Here is a 12,269-nt window from a genome sequence, read left to right as displayed (position 1 = left end):
AAAGAAAGAAAGAAAGAAAGAAAGAAAGAAAAAGAAAGAAAAGAAATTCATGGTATTAGAATGTTAGTAGGATTTTTATTTATAAAAGTACATTAATTTTCTTACATAGGCAGAATTTGGTTTTGGAAAAAATAAAGTTCATTTCCATCCTGGATGTCAAACATACAAAGAGAATCTAAATTAGTATATGTGTCTTTTTCTTTCCTGATGCACACATTTGAACTTTGGTTATAACTAAGAAGAGATCTCTCAGTTATCAAGAGTCAGGCATTTCTAGAAACACTGTCTTCCTCAGTTTTCTCAAGCAGGCAAACCATTTCCTGAGACATAGGATCATAGTATGGAAAAGGTGAAGAACCAAAAGTCAGCAAGACACCTGAGAGAAATGCAAGGCATTTGAAGGCTTCAGAGTGAAGTGAAGCTGCCCTCAGAAGTCTTGGTCAGGCAGCAGGGAAAAATATTTCCTTAAGCCACAAAAACACAGCTAAGAGAGAGCTCCCTAGCAAGCCATCAATCTTACAGCCAAACTATAAGACAGAGTGTTTTCATACAGTTTGGAAAGCTGTTAACTCAGTTTTAATCCATAAAAAGATCTCCGCGAGCATAAATCCTGCTGGAAAGAAAGTCTCAAGCCACCTTCAAAACAGCTAAAGCCTGCAGTGAGTGAACTGAATCAAACTAAAGCCACTCCAGAGCCCAGGCTCAGCTCAATGATGGGTCAGATTGATGTCAGCCTTCACTCTGAAAGACTGATAGAAAGAAGGATGTGTTCCTTTCTGGGGGCAAACACTGCTTACTTCTGTCTGTTTTTTATGCAAAATGTCTGCCATATGACCAAAAAGTATAAATACATCAGAAGCAAGAAAATGTGGCCCATGGACAATCGAGGAACCAGTCAATGAAAGCAGGACCAGAGATAGCCCAGATGATGAAATGTCAGACTGGGTTTTGAAAGTGGGATAAAAACGCTAAGGACCTAGTGGAAAGGTGTCCAACATGCTTCAAGAGCTGAGTGATTAGAGTAGAGAAATAGAAACTATTTTTTAAACCCATGGAAACAGTAGAAATGAGAAATACAATATCAGAAATGAAGATTCAATATAAGGCCTTAGAATCAAAATGGACACAGCAGAGGAAAGGACCAGTGAACATCAAGTAACCAAAATGAGACTTTAAAGCAAGATTAAAAAAAAAAAAACAAAAAAAACTGACTATTTGAAATCTGTAGGAGAATATAAAAAAGCCCTAACACACATGTAATTGGAATCCCAGAAGCAGAAGAAAGAAAATAAAATGGCCAAGAACTTTTCAAAATTGATGAAACAGATTCATAAAGCCAATCCCAACCAGGATAAATACAAAGAAAACTACACAAGACATAAGGATGAAAACATGTGAAGCTGAAGATAAAAAGGAAATCTCAAATGGACCCCAAGCAAAAAAGCATGGTGATATGAATAGAGCTATCTTCTCATTAAAAACAGTGGAAACTAAAAAGCAATGGAACAATAATAGTATTGAGAAGGGGGGAAAAAAGGTGTCAATCTAAAATTCTATATCCAATGAAAATATCCCTCAAAAATGAAGACAGGGGCGCCTGGGTGGCTCAGTCGGTTCGGGCGACTGCCTTCGGCTCAGGTCATGATCCTGGGGTCCTGGGATCGAGCCCCGCATCGGGCTCCCTGCTCGGCAGGGAGTCTGCTTCTCCCTCTGACCCTCCCCCCTCTCGTGTGCTCTCTGTCTCTCTCATTCTCTCTGTCTCAAATAAATAAATAAAATCTTTAAAAAAAAAAAAAAAAAATGAAGACAAAATAATAGATATTTTTATTCACATAAAGTTACAAATGATTAATCTTGAACAAAAAGATAAGAAGTTTCCTCAGATTGATGGAAAAATTAAACCAGATGAAACTTCAGACCTATAGGAAAAAATAAAGAACACAAAAAGGTATATAAAAGCCTTTTTTGTTAGCATCTTGAAACTATCTTGAAATGTTTTATAGGCTATTTGCAGTTTAAAATATGAGGAATAACAAGATATTATGGCCTAGTATATACAGAGAAAAAATATAAAATAATAAAAGCACAAAAAACAGAAGAGTGAATGGAAATATATGTTTGTAAGGCTCTTTAATGTGTATTAAACAGTATAATTTATTTGAAGTTTAACTTGATAACTTAAAGATCTATATTGCAGTATCTAAAGCAACTGGTAAAATAAATCAAGAAGATGTATACCTAAAAAATCAATACAGACTTGTGCTTCTGGCCAAAATAGAGTAATGACACAGGATATCCCTTCCCATTTGAAGCAATTAAAAAAAAACTGGACAAAGTATACGAAACAACAATTTTCAGACAATGGATACAACCAATGCAGGAGATTGATCCTTAAAACAAAGAGACTGAGCCCTACAATTGTTTCACTTAAACTCTGGAGAAAATGTCCAGGCTGCTGTACAGGTGGGTGATCTCTGAGAGAAAGGCAAGGCGTTCTTAGGCTTCACAGAATAGAGTAAAGCTGCCCTCAGGAGGCTTGATCAAGATAAGAAGAAAGACAGAGTCTGGAGTCTGGAGCTGAATTCATAAGGCAGACCTCCAAAGAGGTCCTAACAATGATGCAGACAATGATCAAGTATAATACTGGCTTAAGGATAGACTGATCAGTAGAACAGAACAGAGTCCAGAAATAAACCCATACACAAATAGACAACTGATTTTCACAAAGACAACTGAGTGAAGGATAGACTTTCCAACAAATGCTGTTAGAAACACTGGCTTTACCTATATAGAAAAAAAAATTACCTTTGATATATATCCCATACCATATACTAAAATTAATTCAAACATGGACTGGAGAAGAAAATTAAGACTCAAAACTATAAAACCTCATATAAATAATTAGATAAAATATTTGCTACCTATATATATCAAACTGTCAAGGTCATGAACAAGGAAAGACTGAAAAAGTGTCACAGGTTGGAAGAGACTGAAAAACAAAACAACTAAAAATATGTAGTATCCTACACTGGATCCTGGCACAGAAAAAGGACATTAGTGTAAGAACTGGTGAGATCTCAATCGTCTTTAACCAGTAGTATTGTATCACTGTTAATTTCTTAATTTTGACTAATTTACTATGGTTATTTAATGTTAACGTCAAGGGAAGCTGGGTGAAGGACGAACTGAAACTCTGTACTATCTTTGCAACTCTTTTGTAAATATAAATTTATTTCAAAGTTTTAAAAAATTTAAAGTAACAAAAAATATGACTGATTTCAAGCCAGTAAATTCAACAACTTGAATGGGAAAAACTCCTTGAAAACACATTTTTATAAATGACAAGGAGGAACAATAATTGTAAATAACTACACATCTATGAACAAAATTGAATTTTTATGGAAAACTTTCCCACAAAGTTGCTAAAATTCATTGCTGAATTCTATCAAACATTTAATGAAGAAACAATATGAATCCTATACAAACTTTTTCAAGAAATAGAAAAGGGAAGACTTCCAAACTTGTTTTATGAGGCCAGCATAACCTTAATAACAAAACCAGATAAAGATATTACAAGAAAATAAAATTAAAAAGGAATATCTTTCAAGAACATAAATGTAAAAATTCTTAATAAAATATGTAAATCCACTTTAGTAATATATAAAAAGGATAATTCATCATGGTCTATAGGGTATATTCTAGGAATGCACAGATAGTTTATCATTAGAAAATCAATCAATGTTTAACAGAGGAAAGAAGAGAAATCATATAACCATTTCAATAGATTAAAAAATAATTAATTCAACATTTTATGATAAGAAATAAAAATTTTAGGAAGAGAAGGGAACTTCCTCAATCTAATAAATAGCCTCTACAAAATCCTACACATAACATATTTAATGGTGAAATATTAAGCCCTTTTCCTTTAAGAGCAAATAAGGCAAAACATCTACTGTTACCATTTCTAGTCAATGTTTTATTGGAAATATTAGGTAATATAATAAGGCAAGAAAAAGTATAAAATGTATACAGATTAGAAAGGAAGAAATAAGACTATAGATGACATGGTTTTATTAGTAGAAAACCCTATGAAATCATATATATGTTAATTTAGCAAGATTGCAGGTTAAAAATTCTAAAGACTGGCAATAAACATCTAGAAAACAAAACTGTACCGTATCATTTACAATATCACTAAAAATCTTTACAAACTTGGACCAGATCTAATGAAAGATAGTCAAGACCTCCATACTGAAAACTACAAAATCGTGCTGAGGGAAATGAAAGATGACCTAAATAAGTAAACAATATTCATAAATTAAAAGGCTCAGTATTGTTAAAATTGGCTACATTTTCAAGGCAATTCCTATCAAATTTCTAGCAGGCTTTTTTTGCAGAAATGGATAAGTTGATTAAATAATTTATACATAAACAAAAGACCAGAATAGCCACTACAGCCTTGAAATCAAAAGAACTGAGTCAAAGAACTTACAGTGCCTGATTTAAAAAATCTAAAGCTAAAGTAAAACTACTGATAAAATTACTATAGAAGTAGTATTATAGAACTATTCCATAAAACTAAAGTAATCAAAAACACGTCTTCCTATTTTAACCATCCTGGTGAAAATTTTCCCCGCCATAGTCAAAAGAGTACACCAACCTTTTCTAATATGATCATTAAGGACAAAGAACATTGCATGTCTTCCTCCTTGCAAGGGGATGGAAGCACAGAGAACTATGATGAGGGTGGGCACTGAACAGCTCCAGACTTCTGAGCTTTCCAGTTCACTCATTAAACCAACCTTCACCAAGTGCTCATGATGCCTTTTATATGAGACAAAATCCAAGAAGGAAGTAGAGGAGGAGGAGGGGAAGAGGGAGGAGAAATAAATTGGGCACATGATGCCAGGGCCAATATTAGATATTGTACATATTCATAATCCTCACAACAACCTCACATGGTAAATATTACTATCCTCATCTAATAGAAGAGAAACTTGCAGTTCGGAGAGTTTGGCTAACTTAAAGCACCACAGGTAGTAATATGGAGAGGTGGGGATTCAAGTCCTGATCTAATTTGGCTCCTAAATCCGTGCTTTCTCCACTACACTGCACTGTCTCCCAGGGCAGTCTAGCAATGGAGGTGGAGAGCAAGAAAATACAATGCAATGTAATATGTGCTATAATAGAGGCAAATCTTACAAGAATGAACTCTTCCTGGTGGAGTCCTGGATGTCTCATGGAAGAGGTGTCATTTGAATCAGGTGTTATTAATGATTAGGAGCTCACCACCTGTGAAATGGACTTGTGGAGTGGAAAATGACAAGGAATTAGAATCATCTGGAATAGACAGTTTGTAGGGTCTTTATTTTTTATTTAAATTCAATTAGCCAATATATACTAATGAATCATTGTAGGGTCTTTAAATTGGCAGATATAAGATTTGATAGGTCACTTAGGGATTAGACTAAGAAATCTTGTGTATGTTAAACTAAGGAGTTTATATTCAAGTTGATAGATCTTGTGGAGTCCGTGAAATGCTTGAATAATGGTACTGTAATTATTTTGACATTGTATGGAGGCTAGATCGAGTGAAGAGGTTCTAAGTGGGAAAATATGTTTGAGCTCTATTATGAAAGCCCACTTGAGAGCTAAAGAAACCCAGAAATGGGACCATATAGTGGAAATGGAATGATGCAAATGAGTCAATAAAATTTAGGGCAGGGACTTAGTAGGACTTACTAAATACTTGGATAAATGTAGAGATGGGAAAACTAGTCCCATATCAGGTCACATGACTACAGATACCAGATAATATAAGAAAAGGAACAAGTTAGCACAGGAAGACATGGATTAGAAAAGTTGGTCTTTCTCTTCTGTTTACTCACCAGGGAATAGATATGAGTGCTTCTTATCCAGTGTTCCAATTTCTGGCTATGGCATCCTTTCTTCCCATGCCCCTAAAAAAAATTAACTGAGTTATGATGAAGACTCAGTCTTATTTTAGATCCCTCCCTTCAGCCCATCAGGCTTCGCCTGGCGCCTCACCTGTCGCACAGTCCTGCCAACAGAGGATCACATTTGCTTTCACACCCACCTCTCACCTCTGTTTAATTTTTCCCTGCTTGCAGCTAACTCCAAGAGTGGCAGAGGTTGGCTAACTATTCGTCAAATTCGTTTTCCTTCCCTCCATGCTCACAGCTGGACCACACCTCCTAGCCTCCCTTGACATTAGGTGTGGTCATATGATCAGTTCATATGACCGCATCTGGCCAATGAAAAGTGGCAGACCTGACCCACAAAGCTGCACAATCCTCCACTCTCATTTCCCCCAATCTGCCAGTTGGATATCAGTGCCTAAGGTGACTTTGGAAGCCACATGCTGAAGAAGCCAGACACTCCATAAACCTGAATGACCACATGGAGCAGAACCTTCTCTGCCTACCCCACCTCCATGCTACTACCACCGTGACTTTACATGTGGTATCAGTAAACTTCTACTGAGTTCATCTACTGCTATTCCAGGGCTTATCTGTTAACTAAAACACCAAGGTTGCAACTCAGTACTGGACTATATCCCATTTGTGATACGATCCAGACCTCTGGCCAATGACAGCTTTTAAAATTTCATTTACAGGGGCGCCTGGGTGGCTCAGTCATTAAGCGTCTGCCTTCAGCTCAGGTCATGATCCCAGGGTCCTGGGATCGAGTCCCACATTGGGCTCCCTGCTCTGAGGGAAGCCTGCTTCTCGCTCTCCCACTACCCCTGTTTGTGTTCCCTCTCTCGCTCTGTCTCTCTCTGTCAAATAAATAAATAAAACCTTTAAAAAAAATTTCATTTATATAGAAACTATGACTTCGATTCACACACAAAAATACCTTTGTAGTCCATTGGATAAGGAGCCTGGGTCCACAGGCTACTCAGACAACAGCGCTTCAACCTGCAAATTCTTCCTAAGGCTGAGCTCTGAGCTGAGGCCAGTGTCCTTGGAGACCTGCCTTGGGGGCTGAGAAGGGGCAACTGTGGAGGCCAGGACAGCCACCTGGATGTTTATAAACATCGCTTTGACTAGGTCTTGCACACAGTCTGCCCTCTTATAGTATGTCTTCTCACTCGATTGGGGTCCTTTGTTCCATTTTTTGGCCACCAAGGGGGAAATAAGCCATAATGTCCTAGAATAAGGAAATGACAGAAATCATACCTGGCACCTAAACTCAGCTGAAAAGAGATTGAGAGCAGGGGCTCTTATTCTTTGTCTTGTCTTTTCATTTCTGTTTTTGTAACTTTTATTAAAGTATAATATACATTAAAAAAAAGGTACACAGTTCTTAAATGTATAGCTCAAGGAATTTTCACAAACTGAACACCACCATGTAAATCAGCATCCAGATCGAGGAGAAGCATATCACCAGCATACCTAAAGCTCCCCTCCACCGCCCTGTGCTTCCTTCCCATCTATTCTCCCTAGGGTATTCACTTTCCTGACTTTTAACAGCATAAACTCATTTGCCTGCTTCTGAGCTTTATGTAAATGCAAGCATTCAGGGTGTGTTCTTTTTGTCTCTGGCTTCTTCTGTTCAACATTATGTTTGTATGATTCATCCACATAGCTTGTTCGTTGTTACTGCTACATGGCATTTCATCATATGAATAAACCATATTTATATATCCAGTCAATGGGTCACTTGGATAGTTTCCAGTCTGGGGATACTGCAAATAGCGCTGCTTTAAACATTCTTGTACATATCTTTTGGTGAATGTATGTCAGCTTTTCTGTTAGCAATCTACTTAGTAGGGGAATTTGGGGGTCACACATTATGCATTTGTTCAGTCTTTGTAGAAATGAATGAACAGTTTTCTAAAGTGGTTAAACCACCCCATGCACTTTGTAATCGATGCCCTGCAAATGACCAGAGTACCAGGAAATTGGTGAATTAATTTAGATGCATAGTGAAGCTGAGACCCCTATGGAATAGCCAAAGGGAGCTAGGAGAAAGTGTGGGTCTGAGGAGGGGGAGAAAAATCTAGACTGGATGCAGTCATTAGCATAAGGGGGACAGGGAAATTCATGGGGTCAGATAGAATTTCCCAAGAATAGTGTGCAGCATAGGAAACCAACAGTGAGAGGAACAGGTCCGTGCTAATGAGGAAGGCAGGGGAAGAGGAGCTGGAGCAGGAGAGACTAAGAAGCACCTTCCTCACTAACAGTGAGCAAGGGAGTCATATGGGAGAACTGAGTTCAATCTGTGCTCTTTGGGAATGGAAAGGGTGTTTAAGGAGACTGATTATTTTATATTTCTTGAAATTTACTTTGAACAAAACTTTCTGCAGACTGTGCACTCACTCACCCCGGCTTCATTACTAATTCCCCGGCTTCTTTCCTGCACATTCAGTGTAAGAAAAGTCTATCCACAGAGAAGAAATCGCTTCTGGCACTTTTCCTTTTAAAAATAATTCAAACACCTGATTAGACTGGAGTTGACTTTAGCTAGTGTTCCCCATGACAGCTCGACTTACTGTAATGTGGTGTAGTATCTTCATGATATAGGTAGCTCTGAAACCTACCAGACCAAAATTTTAGGCTGGTTCCCTGCTAACTTTGGTGAATTTCTCTATAACATCACTGATGCAATCCATTAGTTCAGATACTTAGATGGTGCAAATCCTTGAGCCTCAGAAGGAGGGGTGGCTGCCACTCTTGAGATTGCCGTCCCTCCTGGGGGCTACAGTAAGCAGAGAAAGGAGAAGGGGGGATGTGTAATTACTGGGGTGGCCTCCTAGGTGCCACAGTGAAATTTAAGCCTTTCGAGAATTCAAAGATTAATGAGTTATGGTCCCTTCCCTCAAGGGACTGATGATTGAATAAAAGAGAAGGCAAACACACAATTAGCTCTAGTACAGTGTAGAATGGAATAAATACTAAAATAGAAGTATAAGCAGCAAGTTGTGGAAGTACATAAGAGAGTGCCTCCCTGCCTAATTCTGAGTGAGAGACAACCTTCCTTAGAAAGTAAAAGTAGCTGGAAAAATGAGTGAACTCTACCAATAGCAGGACATTGAAGACAGAGTATGAGACAGGCTGAGATGCAAAAGCATGCACCAGATATCCCTCCAAAGAGCCATCACTTCGTGTGGTTAGACCAATGGTTCTTAAAGTGTGGTCCCCAGCAAGCCGAGTCAATGGCACCTGGGAACTTGTTAGAAATGCAGAATTTCAAGGCCCCATCTCGGACTCACCGAATCAGAATGCAGGGCACGAGGCCCAGAAGCACGTGTTTTTCACAAGCCCTCCAGGCGATTCTGAAGCACACGGGGGTTTGGGAAGCCCTGGGATAGAGGGTGCTGTGTGTGGGATATGGTGTGAGACGAGGCTGGAGCACAGTGAGCTGGAAATGCAAGCTCAGGGCTTGGGATTGTATCCTGTAAGCAATGAGGAGCCACCACAGAATTCTGAACAGGGGAACGATATGATCAGAATTGAGCTTTAGGGAGGACACTCCCAACAGCAGGTGGATGAGGCAAGGACAAAAGGTGTAACTGGGTGCAGGGAGAAAATACCAGCCTGCAGTTGGAAATCCTTGTGAAAGAGAATATGTACTTCAGTTCAAGGAGGTGGACACGGTCATCATTATCTTTATGAGAGAGTAACTCTAAAGGAATATATATTCACTGTTTGGCCCTACAGTAGAAGATCTCAGATTACCGTGCTTTCATAGAAGCAAGAAAAAAACCCCAACATTCTAGAACTTACTCAGTATCAAGCACTACTTTAAGTGTCTTGTATGTTTAAACTCATATAATCTATGCATCGATCTCAATCTGAACCGCCCAACGTCACACAGATAGAAAAGGGCAGAGGGAGAGTTCATGGAGCTAAGAACAGAGTGAGACATAAAAGCAACAAACCAGGACTATCATAAAGTTACCTTTTGCTGCTATACCATCACTATGCAGTGGACAGTAAGGCCGGCTTCAGTCTTTGTGCTCATCCTGACCACAGCCCATCCCTACGGTAGTACAGGGACATGGAGAAATAGACCCAGTCCTTACCTGTTATTTTCTCAAACCCTTCCACTAACCTGCCACTCAGTTTCCCACACTGGCTTCAGAAAGAGTCACGCACACTCTGTCTCCCTCATCCCGAGTGGTGTAAGCAGTATGTAAAGTCTAGTCCCAAACTGAGCTCCCACACTGAAATCCCTGATGCCTGTTTTCATTTTCAGTCACCTGATAATACCTTGATGACAGAGATGGATGGGACGTTGGACATCATGTGGTCTAATCTCATCTCCCCTCCTCCATTTAGAAACTAGCCACCCAGAGAGGGCGAGAAATTACCCCAGGCATTCACAGAACTAAACCCAGATTTCTTTGTTCAGAGCTCTTTCTATCTGTTTCTACCTCTACAGATTTCTATCCCACAATCTGTTTTGTGAAATCTCCTTGCATCATCATTCAGCTACTAAAAGAGTGGTTGACACATAGTCAGTACCTGATAAATATTTTCTGATTGAGTGAATGAAGTTCTCATCAATCAATCCTGCCCGGTACTCTGCAGCTGACTAGCTCAACCATCCCCAATTCTTCCTCTTGCCCTAGACTTTGGAGTTTAACTGATCTCTCCTCCCTGACGCTCCCAGAGACAATCCCATTTCCTGCTCTTTAACCGACGTTACACTGGAAAGGACATTATTTCATTCTTCAAATTAAAAAAAAAGAATAATTCATGCATTCATTTCTATATGAAAAAACAAATTATCTCTACTTTAAATAACCATGGGGAATGTGCAAGCATTTTTATTATTTTTTAAAGGAAAGCAATTTTATTATTTACAAGCGCCTACAGCAAAATCCAACATGTTGTGACAAACACATGCTCTGGGACTGAGACTGTGAGATTGAGAAATACTGTGTTTTTAAACTTGTTTACTTGTAAGTGGATGTTTCTAAGGGGCCTAAAAACTCAGTTTCTGTCAGGGAGATTAAACTTCTTGGTTGGCAGCAGTTTAAACACTTGTTTATACAACTACATTATTTGGCCTACCAACACTCATTACATTAATCCATTAACTGGAATGTTCGGAAAAATCTTCTCATTTATCCTATTTCCTGGGGAAACAAAAGTAAGTCCTTCTCTGATTATAAGTCTCTTCTACTTCATAAGCCTGGAACTGGGTTTGGATATTTCAGAGTAATTAGAATCTAACAAAGAGTAAGTTGAGCAAGTTTTTCTTCCATGATTCAAGACTTGGTGGGGCCTCTGCATCCTTATTCTGGATATCTTTTGGCTTTTTCCTTCTTTGTTTTCTGATTTCATTTGATCAGACATTTTTCTGAACAATAATTGTTTGCCAACCCTGAGCTGGAAACTTGCAGAGCCAGCTGAGCTTCCACACCCACTCCATGCCCCCCCCCTTCCCACATATTGATTAGGTTCCAGATGGTGGGGTTGTTGATATAGAACATGTGGAGAGTCACTACCCTGACTGCCTCCTCAACTGAACCCAGTAGGAAGGCAGAAAGGTGGGACACCTGATATTTGAAAGTACTCAGTTTAGATCAGCTCAGCACACATTTCCTGAGGTATTATGGCCAATGCCCAGGCTGTGCCCTGAAGATAGAGAAGACAGACTAGACTTGTCCTGAAAGGTCTAGTGAGGGATTCAGTTGAGTAAGTAGATGATTAACCCTTGATATTAACAAGAAGAGAGGTTATGAGGTCCCCCAGCAAAGGTACCTAATGTAGACTGGAGAAGTCTGGAAACTTCTAGTGTGGAAACAAGATAAAAGAAGTCTTCCTGGGTGGAGTGGCAGGGATGAGTAGGAGTCAGCTAGATGAAAAGAGGCATTTAGACAGAGCAAACTGCATGAGCAAAGACCTGAAATCTATGAAGATATTTTTACTTGGCCTTGGAAAATGATGTTAAGGGCAGGAGTTGTAATAGCAAAGCCATCCCAGTTATTCCAAGCAAGGAAACCTTCTTTGCCACCGTGGATTTGTTCTGTTACATCACATGGGTTGGGGGGAGGCACCATTTCCAACGGCGCCAACAGTACTTGGGTTATTTTTTGCCTCGTGAAGTGCATACAGCTGCTCCCACAGCGGGGGCTCATTTCTTATTTTGATAAGATTGGATTTGATTGGATTTTCTCATGCAGGTTTTCTCTAAGTGTAGTCTGAGGACCACATGCATCAGCGTCACATCTACCTTTTTAAAAAATTTAGTTTCCACTGACCATCACATGTATGGGCTGGACCAAAATCTCT

At 39.1% G+C, this 12,269-nt stretch overlaps 1 long non-coding RNA gene across 1 annotated transcript in view; it reads right to left on the bottom strand.

Moving 5' to 3' along the window:
* The window catches only part of LOC118007614, a 97,552-nt gene extending 91,064 nt beyond the window's left edge, over positions 1–6,488 (bottom strand). The window contains exon 1 of the long non-coding RNA XR_004678439.1: positions 5,889–6,488. This is a non-coding gene — a long non-coding RNA (uncharacterized LOC118007614). The remainder of the gene's footprint in view (positions 1–5,888) is intronic.
* Between the last annotated feature and the right edge of the window lie 5,781 nt (positions 6,489–12,269).

The sequence above is a fragment of the Mirounga leonina genome, unplaced genomic scaffold (genome assembly GCF_011800145.1).
Source record: "Mirounga leonina isolate KUSES-001 unplaced genomic scaffold, KU_Mleo_1.0 Mir_125, whole genome shotgun sequence".
Taxonomy (NCBI): Eukaryota; Metazoa; Chordata; class Mammalia; order Carnivora; family Phocidae; genus Mirounga; species Mirounga leonina.
This window is presented reverse-complemented; position numbering and strand designations above follow the sequence as displayed.